Source organism: Drosophila tropicalis, unplaced genomic scaffold (genome assembly GCF_018151085.1).
Source record: "Drosophila tropicalis isolate 14030-0801.00 unplaced genomic scaffold, ASM1815108v1 contig_979, whole genome shotgun sequence".
Classification (NCBI taxonomy): Eukaryota; Metazoa; Arthropoda; class Insecta; order Diptera; family Drosophilidae; genus Drosophila; species Drosophila tropicalis.
Window position 1 is genome coordinate 1,530,061 of NW_027173482.1, and position 10,280 is coordinate 1,540,340.

Consider the following 10,280-nt stretch of genomic DNA (forward strand, 5'->3'; position numbering starts at 1 on the left):
AACCACACCATCATTTCAATAAAAACGATACTAACAACAATAGCCCAGGTGAATGAAGAGTGCTCAAATTTAATAAAAACCTAAACTCATTCAGTACAATTATTCTATCAGAAAAATCTATTCCTTCTTTTTAAAAAGAAAAATAAAATAAAGAAAAAATAAAAAGAGGAAAATTTTGTGTCATTTTTATTGCTTGTAATTGTTTTACTTGTAAATATTTTATGAACCAACCAACAAATTAAAAAAGTTAATTTGAAAGATATCACACTATTCCATCCTATTCTATCGTATTGAATTACAATTTTTTTTTTCTCTTAAAAATGGACGAGATGAAAGAGGCCATTTCCACCCTACTCGCTCAGGTAGCCTCCCTTACGGAGGAGCTAAAAAAGCAAAAAGAAAAGGTGTTGATTTTAGAAGGGAAGAACTCAGAACCGGTAGTCGTAGCGGACAAGCCGCTATCCAAAGCCCTAACCGAATTTGACCTAAGGCAGATAGCAACTTTACCAGATTGCGTCAAGGAAATAAGGCCCTTTACGGGAGAAGCTGCCCAGTATCCAACCTGGATCAGGCAAGCTGAATCCATAGTTCGGGATCATGAGGTAGCACAAAGTATGTTTGGCGTTGAAGTCACCTGCGATAAGTAATCTGTTGCTGAATGTTATTAGGCCTTGCGAAAACATATCCGTGTCACTGCATGTTGCAGAGGAATGTAGCAGGAGGCAAATGTCAGGAGGCCAGGGGGGAGTATATACCCCTCTGGCGTTACCACTCGGGTGATTCGCCTGAAGCAAGTCGTATCCCTCTTTAACAACCAAAAATCAAGTTGGTGTCTTGGAACGTCAATGCCTTCTGCAAAAGCTGGGCAGAAATCGAATTATCTGTCAAACGCAATCCCATCGACATCATACTCTTTATTCTCTTGGAAAAAAATTTAAAATTTCTAATTGAATTTATAATTATTTTTCATTCTTTTCTTTAAACAAATTGCCCTTACTAAAGGCTCTTTCTGATTCAACCGACGTTTCGGGGATGCATAAATATTTATACAGTAAGGTCCGCATTAGGGGAAAATCGGTTTGGTTCATTTACAATTAAATGAAATATAAAAAGGTAATTTTTGTTTGATTAGAAAAAAAAAAGTTTTTAAGTTTTCAATCCATAATAAGAGATCTGTTTCCCGAGTGGCAGTGGTTCCCTCCAGATATTGCCTCTTAATTATGATTGATTCACATCCCGCATTTTGTTCTCTATCAATGACTCAATTATCCAAGATTCAATAAATGGACCCGAATTTCTGGTGCATTCTATTTTATTATCAGAAATATTCGGTTCTTGACCGGTCATTTCAATTAAAAGATTTCCAAATAATATTACTGCTTTTTCAGCATTTGATATAAGCTGAAATCGGGACTAATGTTGTTAACATTCTGGTAACTGAGCGCTGCTCATACACAGATAGGCGTTTTTTAATTAACTCCAATATTGCTGATTGTATGCTTTTACCGTGAATGCTTATAAACGAACACTCAAACATTGTTAAAAAAGGACAATACTTTGCAATATCCTTTAATATATTAATTTTTTCAGCTGTAAACGGCAGACGTGCATTTTTGGTCGACAACTTATATTGGCTCAACCAGCTGGTCCACTTGTTTGAGTTTTTTGCAACAGCAATCCCGACCGTATAAAGTATATATATTCTTGAAGAGCACGACCAGACGAGTTCATATACCCATCAGTCCATCAGTTGGTCCGTCCGTCTGGATCAGGGCAAACTCCTTCCAGTTACTAAGAGCGACTTTGCTTTCTTCGACTTCGGTTTTTTGTTTAGCTATTACACCCATAAACGACGTTGCCAAATTTAATCAAGATCGGATGACTCTGTCATATAGCTTCTACAGGAACGATCGATCGAAAACATGAATGAATTACGTCGTAACTTTTGACGTTATTGCTTTAAAATAAAACATTTGTCAATTAAACATAAATGTATATTTTCTGGCTGGCGGACCGATATCATGGAAATCGGAGAAGCAGCGGAGTGTTGCTCTTAGCAGCACCGAAGCAGAGTACATGGCGTATTCAATAGCGTGCAAAGAAGCCATTGTATTGCGTCGATTAATCATCGAGATTGGTTGCGGAGTGGAAGATACATCTACCGTTTTGTATGGCGATAACCTCAGCGCGCAGCAATTGGCTAAGAACCCGGTACACCATACAAGGACGAAGCACGTGGACATTAGATATCATTTTGTTAGACAGGTAGTTAATGATGGTCAGATTATTTTAAAGTATAAGTCTACTAATGAAATGATAGCTGATATCCTAACCAAGAATCTTTCGAAGAAGAAGCATGTAGAGTTTACGAATTTGTTAAGTATAAGATAAATTTGTGGACATACTTGTATTGAGGAAGGGTTTTGAAATAATTCTCTCTCAAATCAATGCATGCATGATCACACACATATGTATACTCTCTCTCGATCGTAAAAGAGAGCAACGACTCGATGAGAGACAGAAGTTAGTCGCGAATAAACTGCACAACCGACCACACGCGTTCTGATTTTCTTATTTTTTATAACAATACCTTTGATAATGAATTGCCTGATAAAAAGGATTACCTTGATAGGGTTTACTTTTATTAATTGATTTTATTGTTTTTTTTTTTTTTTTGAAAGGGTTTATACCTAATAGAATTAAACTATTTCTAAAAGTTTCAAAAACTTTTGTGCATCATACACCAAAGTATAAAAGGATAAGCTAATTAAGCTATCCATACCCCATTTATAAAGGTTATAATCCTTTTCTTTTTAATTTTTAATAATTCTTCAAAAATTTTATTTATCTCAATTATAATTATTGGAACATTAATTACAGTGGCTTCTAAATCTTGGTTAGGATCTTGAATAGGTAAGAGATAGTAATAATTTAGTATCTACTGAAGCTTCTTTAAAGTTTTTTTAACCCAAGCATTAGCATCAACAGTTTTATTATTTTCTATTATTTTATAAAGTTATATGATATAGTGGTCCGATCCGGATGAATCCGATATATACAACCCCTGCAGTAGGAGGTCTAGGAGGAGTTTGCGTTGATCCAGACGGACGGAGGGACGGACGGACGGACATGGCTATTTGAACTCGTCTCGTCGTGCTGATCAATAATATATTTACTTTGTATGGTCGGAGATGCTTCATTCTATGCGTTGCACACTTCTGACCAAAAGTAATATAACCTTTTTGCAAGGGTATATAAATCATAATAAAAATCATAATAAATAAAACCATAATATTGCACCCCTGTACGAAAGAAGATTTTAAAACCTCAGGGAGAGCGAAAAGTCGTGTCGAGTGTACATAAAAAGCACTCAAAAGAAAAAGTCTGCCTTAAATGTACGTAACTGCCAATTAGTTACATGGTATAGTTGCACTGATCAGCTAGTGGACAATACCTCGCTAGCAATGAAATTTCTTTTACTACGTATACCACAAATTAATATCATTAAAGTTATTGACATTCAAACTATGAGCGATGCTGCATCAACAAATATTTACTCCTGAATCCGTAATATTTGACTATAAGAGAGCTAATTGGACGCTTTATTATTAGAGAATAATAAATATTAGAGAATACCTGTAATCAGTCCTCATGAGACCATTACTCAACCAAGGCAGTTAGTTTCCCTAATTGGGAAGTTTACAAAAGGCTAAAGATCGACCGCGTCCGGCTCCGCGTAGAAACTGCCTCCGCTGTAATTGGTAAAGTTCCAGAAACATAGCCCACTTAGTAGCTTTTAGGGATCTAAACCGCCGCCGCATCCACTGCTGTACTCGCCGCCGCCGCATCCACTGCTGTACCCGGTACTGCTATGCCCGACGGTGTATTGCTCACTGCTGTGCCCGCAGCTGTGTCCGCTGCTGCCGTACCCTCCGCTTCCAGACCTGGCGCTGCAGAACCCTCCACTCCTGTGCATTACCCACCACTGCTGTGCCCACTGCTGCCGTCGACGTCACTGCTGTGTCTGCTGTTGCCGCACCGTACCCGCCGTACCCGCTGTGTCTGCTGTTGCTGCACCCGCCGCTTCCATATCCGCCGCTCCCGGGCCTGCCGTTGCAGGACCCGCTGCTATCGTGCCCGCCGCTGCCGTACGCTGCTGCTAAGCCCGCCGGTGCATTGCACACTGCTGTGCCCGCTGCGTCAGTACCTGCTACTGCCGCTGTACCCACCGCTGCCGTGCCCGCTGCTACCGCACCTGCTGTGCCTGCCGCTGCAGTACCTGTTGCCGCTGCCGTACCCAATGGTGTGCCTGCATGCTGCCGCTGTGCTTTCACGTTCGCTTGGCCGCTGACCAATGGAAAGACATTCCTGCCGTAGTGCCCTCCGTGCCGCCCTCCGCTACAGTCATCACGCCTGATAAAGACTGCACTTCTGATATCCAAGCAAATGCGACACTAGCAACTTAATGTTATTATTTACCCCCTTTGTTAGCATCTAGAATCGAGGTCGATTCCTTGTCAGGGAGGCCGAGTTGTAAGATGACAGTTACTTACGAATTGTGTTAATGGTTTGTACATATATCGAAGTCAGTATTTTAAGTATCGATTGTTAGAAGTAAGTCAGTATTTTAAGTATCGATTGTTAGTGCTAAGTTGCCCAGGGAAAATATCGATTTACGGCCTAAGGCCACACTGGAGAGCGGCTCCTTCTTCTTCCGGTGACGCTTGAACGAGCTAGACGCACCACCTACCATACCCTGCAGATAAAAATAAATCCTCCGACATCCGCGAATTGGATATCGTTTAGAATAAATAATTGTGTGTTTACAATAGAAAGCAATCATTCACAATCAACTCAAGTATTGTTTTTTACTGTTTTATTAGGAATTGATTTCACAATTCTTCAAGCCTATGAATATATTGAAGCACCATTTACAATCGCAGATTCAGTTTATGGATCAACTTTTTATATAGATACATAATTTCACGGAATTTATGTTCTAATTGGAACAACATTTTTATTAATTTGTTTATTACGTCACTTAAATAATCATTTTTCTAAAAATCACCATTTTGGATTTCAAGGTGCAGCATGATACTGACTGAAAATGTTGTTGATGTAGTTTAATTATTCCTTTATATTACAATTTATTGATGAGGACGATAATTAATTTATTATAATTTATATAGTATAAAAGTATATTTGACTTCCAATCATAAGGTCTATTAAGTATAATAAACGTATAGATCATTTTTTCAATTTTTTTTTTTCTGGTTTTTTCATTATTTCAATAGTTTTAATACTTTTAGTCTTTATTCTTTCAAAAAAAACTTTAGTAGATCGAGAAAAAAGATAAATAAAAATTTTTAAACTATTATTATGTATAACAAATAAAATTTGAGAATAATTAGCTAATTTTTGATACAAATGTTGACCTCCAAACTATTCTGATCAACCCTGATCAAAACTTTTAACTACAATTTGACCATAATTTAAAGGATAAAAAATAATTCCGTAAGTTCTAATGTAAGGTATAAATCATATTGAACCTAAAAAACTTGAAATTTTATAACATAAAAAAGATTTGTTTAATCTATATAACTTTCTTATAGAAATTAAATAACCAAATAAGCCCCCAAAAATACAAACAAACAATGTTAATAATTTTATATAAATTGGCAAACAAATTATATAGGGGTAAGGAAAAATTAATCAATTTAATATTCTACCCCCTACAATTCTTATAATTAACAATCCTATTATACCTCGTAATATAATTCAACCCTCATCATTTAATATATTTAATCTTCCACAATTTAAATCTCCTGTCATAGAATATTAAACCAATCAAAAATAGTAACTTACTGTTAATCTAGTAGAAATATAGTATAAAAAAATTAAAATATATTAATATTACTAATTAAAACTATTTCTAAAATTATATCCTTTGAATAAAATCCTGCCAAAAAAGGCATCCCACACAAAGCTAAATTAGATACATTAAAACATATTGAAGTTAAAGGTATATGAATTCTTAAACCCCTTATTAAACGAATATCTTGATTATTATTTATATTATGAATAATGGCTCCTGCGCATATAAATAATAATGCTTAAAATAAAGCATGAGTTAATAAATGAAATATAGCTAATTTATAAAACCCTATCGATAAAATTCTTATTATTAACCCTAACTGACTTAAAGTTGATAAAGCAATAATTTTTTTAAATCAAATTCAAAATTAGCTCCTATTCCAGCTATAAATATAGTTAGTCCTGATAATAATAATAGTAATTGTCCTAATCATGAATTTCTTAATAAAATATTAAATCGAATTAACAAATAAACTCCAACAGTTACCAAAGTAGATGAATGAACTAATGCTGATACAGGAGTAGGAGCGGCTATTGCAGCAGGTAATCAAGAAGAAAAAGGAATTTGAGCACTTTTTGTTATAGCAGCTAATATTACCAAACTACCGATTACTATTATTTCAAATTCATTTTGTGTAACTTTTAAATAAAATACATAATTTCATCTACCATAATTTAATATTCAAGAAATGGCTAATATTAATGCTACATCTCCAATTCGATTAGATAAAGCAGTTAATATCCCAGCATTATAAGATTTTACATTTTGAAAATAAATTACTAAACAGTAAGAAACTAATCCAAGTCCATCTCGTCCTAATTAAATTCTAATTAAACTAGGACTAAAAATTAATAATATTATTGATAAAACAAACATTAAAATTAATATAATAAAACGATTAATATTTTCATATCTTCTTATATATTCCTATCTATAAAAAATTACTAAAGAGGCAATAATTAAAACAAATGATATAAATAATAAACTTATTCAATCAAACAATAAAGTCATAACAGTTTTTATAGAATTTAATGAAACTACTTCTTATTCAATAAAATAAACTAAATTATTCAATAAAAAATTTAATCTAAAAAAAAACAAGGTAATCTAATAGAAATTAAACCTACAATTCTAATTCTACAAATTGATAAATATTTCACGATCTATAATGAATAACTCATATCACTAACACCACAAATTAGTATTTTTTTTTTCAAACTATTTAAATATAATTACAACATACTTGTCTCTTTTTAAAATTGATAAATTTAAAGGTATTGTTATAATAAAACAGAATGCGTGTGGTTGGTTGTGCAGTTTATTCGCGACTAACTTCTATTTGTCTCTCATCGAGTCATTGTTCTCTTTAACGCATCTCGTGAGAGAGTATACAAAGTTACATATATATATTCATATATGTGTGATCATGCATGTATTGATTTGAGAGAGAATTATTTCAACACCCTTCCTCAATTCAAGTATGTCCAAAAATTTATCTTATACTTAACAAATTCGTAAACTCTACATGCTTCTTCTTCGAAAGATTCTTGGTTAGGATATCAGCTATCATTTCATTAGTAGACTTATACTTTAAAATAATCTGACCATCATTAACTACCTGTCTAACAAAATGATATCTAATGTCGACGTGCTTCGTCCTTGAATGTACCTGGTTCTTAGCCAATTGCTGCGCACTGAGGTTATCGCCATACAAAACGGTAGATGTATCTTCCACTCCACAACCAATATCGATGATTAATCGACGCAATACAATGGCTTCTTTGCACGCTGTTGATAACGCCATGTACTCTGCTTCGGTGCTGCTAAGAGCAACACTCCGCTGCTTCTCCGATTTCCATGATATCGGTCCGCCAGCCAGAAAATATACATATCCTGTATAAGACTTGCGATCAATCCTATCGCTTGCCCAATCTGCGTCCACGAAACCAGTAAACGACGCATCCGACTGCTTGTAATGAATCTTGAAGCCAACTGTCGAAGCCAAATATCTTAAAACATGCTTTATGGCTGCAAGGTGTTCATTATGAAGGTCCTTGTTACGTTGAGCCAACTTCGATACTGAGTGGAAAATATCTGGCCTAGTAGTCAACGCAAGCCACATTAGCTCGCCTATCATTGACTGATAAAGAGTTGCATCAATCCTTTTACACTCCATTTTATCACAGGCTACCTGATACCCTGCTTCTAACGGTGTTGCAGCTGGTCTGCACTGAGCATAGCCAAATGAGCGATATCGCTCCAGTAGATCCTTGATGTACTGTGAATGACCCAATGATATTTCGCAAAGTTCGCCATCACGGTGAACCTCCATGCCAAGGAAGAAACGCACAGGTCCCTTGTCAACACATTCAAACGCTGCCCTAATAGCTGACTTAATCCTGTCAAGATCCGATTTCTCCTGGCATCCTATGAGAAGATCGTCTACATAGACAAGGGTTAGTGATAGATTACCTTTTGCTTGCTGTTTGTATAGACATGGTTCATTGTCGCAAGGTATGAAACCATTAGCTCGCAAAACACTATCGAGTTTGCAGTTCCACTCCCGTCCAGACTGTTTGAGTCCATATAACGCCTTTTTCATCAGAAGTACCTTGCTTTTGTGTTCAGTTGCGTATCCTTCGGGCTGCCTCATGTATACGGTATCTCCCAAATCACTGTTTAAGTAAGCCGTGCATACATCCATCTGGTGTAGATACAATTTTAACTGCGCTGCTAGGGCCAAGATGAAACGAACACTCTCCAAGCGACATACAGGCGAGTATGTTTCATTGTAGTTCACTCCATAGCGCTGTGAACATCCTTTTGCTACTAGTCTAGCCTTAAAACGCTCGACTTCTCCCTTCGCATCACGGTTAACACTGTAGACCCACTTGCAGCCAACAGGTTTATACCCTTTCGGTAACGTACTAAGCTGCCAAGTGTGATTTGATATCAAGGAGTCATACTCCTTTTGTATAGCCTCACGCCACTCCGAAGCAAACGGACTACTAAGCGCCTCATCATAGGTCTCTGGTATGATCACCTCACTTGTAATCAATGCGCTTAAAATGTTGAACTGCTTCTTTGGTCTGCCAGGCCTTCCAGTTCGAATCAGCTTCGGCCTACCGGTTCTTGTTCAACTGCCATTTCGAAATCTTCGCTACTGCTGCATCAACAGATCCTGAATCCTGATCATCCGTATATGGAAAATCAAACTTGACGATATCACCATTCGAATCGCCATTGCCGAAACGCTCGTCGAACAAAACGTCTCGCTTCTCAACAACTTGCCTGGTTTCGGCGTCGTACAACCGATACCCTTTCGCATTTCGAGAATAACCAACCATTCGGTATTCTTCGCCCTTTGGATCAAACTTGCCCTTATGATGTCCTTTGTCCAGTGCCACTGCAATAGACCCAAAAACTTTTAAATGACTTATTGATGGTTTCTTACCATTCCATGCTTCCATTGGAGTCATGTTAACCAGGGCTCGAGTTGGTGACCTATTCCGCAGATAAGTAGCTGTGTAAACTGCCTCAGCCCAATGAGATTGATGTAGACCAGACTGGATGAGCAAGCATCTTGACATCTCCACTAGAGTTCTGTTAACTCTCTCTGCTACACCGTTCTGCTGCGGCGTGTATGGTACCGTGAGCTGCCGCAATATTCCATTGCCCTTGAGAAACTCGTCAAACGATTTATTGACGTACTCGCGACCATTGTCGCTCCGAATGCACTTTAGCTTTTTTCCAGTTTGCCGCTCTGCCATGTTTTTAAACTCGACAAACTTTCCAAATACTTCATCCTTTCCCTTCAGGAAATATACAAATATGCGACGAGACCTGTCATCGATAAATGTCAAAAAGTATCTGCTGCCTCCAAGGCTTTTTTGTATCAAACGGACCGCAAACATCTGAATGCACCAGCTCCAAGATTTCCTTAGCTCTGTTCTTGGTGGAATCTGGAAATGGCTGTACTGTGATCTTGCTTACCATGCAGATCTTGCAGGGTTCCAACGACGTTGAGTCAAACGTTCCCATGCCACGGGCCAAATCCTTTCGTGCAATTTCAGCTAAACTGCCATAGTTGAGATGTCCTTACCTTTTATGCCACAAATCTTCGTAAGACTGTTTAATGGCATAGCATTCGCTCGGTGCTGCTCCAAAAATATACAATCGGCCAACTTTGTCCGCTTTCACAATGCATTCGCCCTTTTGGATCACTCGTGCATACTTTTGTCCAAATTCAACGATGCTTCCATGTTCAACTGCTTTGCTCACCAACACGAAATTACTTCTCATTTTGGGTACATACAATACATTCTTTAATGTAAGTATACGTGAAACCATATTCAGCTTTACCTCGCCCTTTCCTTTAGCCTGAAGAAAGGTATTATCAGCCAAA